Raw genomic sequence first — 3,477 nt, 5'->3', positions numbered from 1 at the left:
GGCCAAGGGAGCTGGGGAGACCAAAATAACCCAAACCACAAGAGATGCCCGTCTCACCCTGGCAAGCGTGGAGTTGGCTTCAGCACAGGCGCTGGGGTCGGTGCCAGTTTCTCTGTGCTCACCCTCAGCTCCGGGGCTGAGTGGGGGATATCGCCTGCTCTCGTGCCAGCTGTGGGGCAGGGAGAGAGGACAGCTGGTGGTCAGCACAGCCCGCAGAGCTCAGGGGCGAGTGATAGCACGGGCAGCCCAAGCCACACTGACTCACTCTCTACTGGATGGGCAGAGGCTGGCAGAGCCCATCCTGAGACCACCAGCCTTGCTCTGGAGGGAATGAGGATGAAGGAGACTCTTTCAGGGGCTCCCTGACCTCTCCAGGGACAGCCCAGAGGAATGGTTACAGGGCATGGCATAGGGGTTTCTCAGTCCTTTTTCCCAGGCACCAGTGTGCAGAGCACCAGGGAAAAGGCAGCTGATTTTCCCCTGCTTGGCTTCCCGCTCCCCCTCCTCCGTTCTCCCCACCGGAGGGGCTGGTTGGAGCAGCAGGGCTCCCGGCTGGTACTCACCGCTCGGCGCCCTCGGCCTGGCCCACACACACGTATACCTCGCACTGCGGGGCTAAAATGTGCAGGGAGTCCCAGGGCTCTCCTGGGGCTGCGTCGCTGCAGGCATCGCGCCCTGTCACCTCCGTGGCATGATCCTGCGAGGGAGAAGGGGTGCAATGGTGCTGTCAGCGTGCCAGGGATCAGGATGAAGGCTGCCCCTTGGAAATGCCTATTCCTCCTACCTCCTCCGAGAGCAGCCCAGCCTCCAGGGCTCTTGATACCTCTCCCAGCCCACCGTTGAGATTTTTCTCCTACATCAAGAGGCCAGCACGCTCCTATTTGATGCTGAATGCTGTGGACATCCCAGAGACTGCATGTGTGAGGGTTCAGGGAAACTGCCCCCCCATGCTGGCACCGATGCTGCTGGTAGCTGCTCTCCCTCACCAGCAGGATAGCTCAGGGAGAGGCAGTGGAGCCAAGAGGAAGGAAGATTTTTGCAGAAAAGGCTGCAGTCCCAGCCTCTGCCTCTCTCTGTCAGGGCTTGCAGGCGTCTCAGTGTCCTCCCTGGCCCCCGTTACCTGCGGGGCTTATGAACAGCAGTGGGGGAGGCTCCGGGGAGCCGGCTGTCTGCGCCGCTTCCCTCCAGCGTCTCGCCTGCACCAGGATCCACTCAGAGCTGACAGCTCTGAGCAGATCGAGGGTGAAGGGCTGAGGTAACCTTAGAGGGCCCAAGGCCAGGAGGAGAGGGGGAGAGGGTGAGAAAGAGAGAGGGAGGCTCATTACTATTTCATCATCCCTGGCCAGTCGCTCCTGGAGGACGTCAAACAACACGAAACCCTCTGTGAACATGAAACCAGCTGTTGCCCAGTCAGAGACAGCCAAGTAGCTTGTGTGTCCAGTCCTGTCGTAAAGGATCGTGTTGGATCAAGGTGTCTGGAGCCCAAAAGCCCATGAGATTTACCCCTCTCCTGCCTTCTCCTCTGGGAACATCTTGCTGAAGCTGCCTCAGGGACAGAACTGAGCCCTGGCCCCAAGCCAACAGCTGAGGCCATAGGGAATCGACCAGGACCATATTTAAGGTGAGGCAAAGCTGTAAATGCCAGCAAGCGTCAAGCAGAGATTATTACAGGGCAGGTCCCTGCTCTACCAGCCTCCAATTCCCTCCTTGTAGCTTTGCATCTGTGACAACCCTGCTTTCCCTTCCAGGGAAAGGCTATTAAGCCCCTCATATCCAGTGTCCAGCACTTCCCTGCTCACCTTGGTTCCCAGCTTTGGTCTGGCACAGTTAAATTAAGCATTCCAATGCCTGGAAAGGAATGCCCATAGAGGTTTTCCCCACCAAGAAATCTCGAAATCCTGGCCGAGCCTTTGTCTTAGGGATTTCTATATCCAAAAAGGCAAGTGGAGTCCCAGTATAGAACAAAGAGGCCCTTAAGGAAGTATCCATAGCCTGCAGGTGGGATGGAGGAGCTCACCTGGACAGCATGCTGGTGAGCCCCTGCGGCTCGGAAACAGTGCTGGCACAGGCTCTTTGCAAAGATGTTGGCTTCAAAGTTCATGCAAGGCACGTCATCCACTGAACCAGACATTGTGCATAGCAGGGACGAAGATCTTTGGCTGATGGGCTACTGGCAGGGGCCAGCCAGGAGAAAAAGGAAGAAGGAACAGCAGCAGCAGAAGCTGTGGAAGCAGGAATTTTATTTCCAGGCTGAAGTTTGCTGCTCCCAGCTGTCAATATTGGAATCAAAGGGAACTCAGGTACAAGTTGATTCATGCAAATACAGGTAATAAAAGAATGTGCTCTAGCAGAGACCTCTTTTAGAAGGGGTACTGCACCCTGAAAGAACTGCTGACACCTCTCAGTTTGAGAGTCCTTGTGAACAGAGGGAATGATGCACATGTCCTACTATTTTGTTTGATGGAAATGTTCTTTCTCTCTTAAAAGACACAAAAACTAAACTTAATTATGCTGGTCATAAAGGGATGGCTCTAAGCAGCTTAGGAAGTTTGGAAGCCCGCTGAGACTCTTGTTAATCCTGATAAAATTTTGAGACCTGTAGGACAGTGGACTGCAAACTGTGAAGGGAACAAGCATTGCTAGCACGACAGCTGGGATCCACATTTCTGTTCTGTTTTCTCGCAAGCATCCTGCCCACCATCACCTCCTCTGTCCTGCAGAGTTTGAGAGTGAGTCCTCGGATTTGAGAATGTGACCTCAGCTGGGAGGGTTCTGCCTAATGAGCCTGGAGGAGGCACCAAGAGAAGGACAGGAAATCAGACCAGCATCTGAGATGTGAACATGCCACTGGTGCCCTAAACATGGACATTTGACTCAGAGCAGCTGATCAAGGCTATGGCTGCTCCCCAGAACAACTAAGGCCAAACGTCAATGCCAAAACAAAGCTATAATTTTTGTTTGCCAGTGCACTCATTTTCAGTACAGCAAGTTGCACTAGGTGCCAGCCTTGCAGCATCCTTCCTCATACTGGGGCATGTTTGCTTGATTTGTTCACACAAAATGCTTGACAGTAGCCTAAGCATTTCCCTGCCAGGGATGCAGCACAAAACACACCAACATCGCTGCCCGCCACTGCCCATGGACTGCCACCCGTGGCTGGAGCCCCTGGTACCCCAGCGCCTGATGGGCAAATCATTACTCCCCACATCCCTTGGGGCCGACTGTCGAGATAATCAGGATAAGGCTGCGATCCCCAGGGTCTCTGGCACGCATGCAGCCGGCCGTTCTCGGTGCTCCCAGTACCTCCCAGTATCCCCAGTACCTCAGCTTCCCCTCGGCTCCCAGCGCCTCGCCGCCCGCCGCGCTCCCCCTCAATGAAGCGGGCCGTGGGAACCTCGGGTCGCGAGGCCCCGCCCCCTGCCCTCTGATTGGCTAATACCGGGCAGCGATTTGAATACCGCCTCCTGAGTGGCCGGC

Source organism: Geospiza fortis, unplaced genomic scaffold (assembly GCF_000277835.1).
Source record: "Geospiza fortis unplaced genomic scaffold, GeoFor_1.0 scaffold173, whole genome shotgun sequence".
NCBI classification, from domain to species: Eukaryota; Metazoa; Chordata; class Aves; order Passeriformes; family Thraupidae; genus Geospiza; species Geospiza fortis.
Note: the sequence above shows the minus strand (reverse complement) of the source record.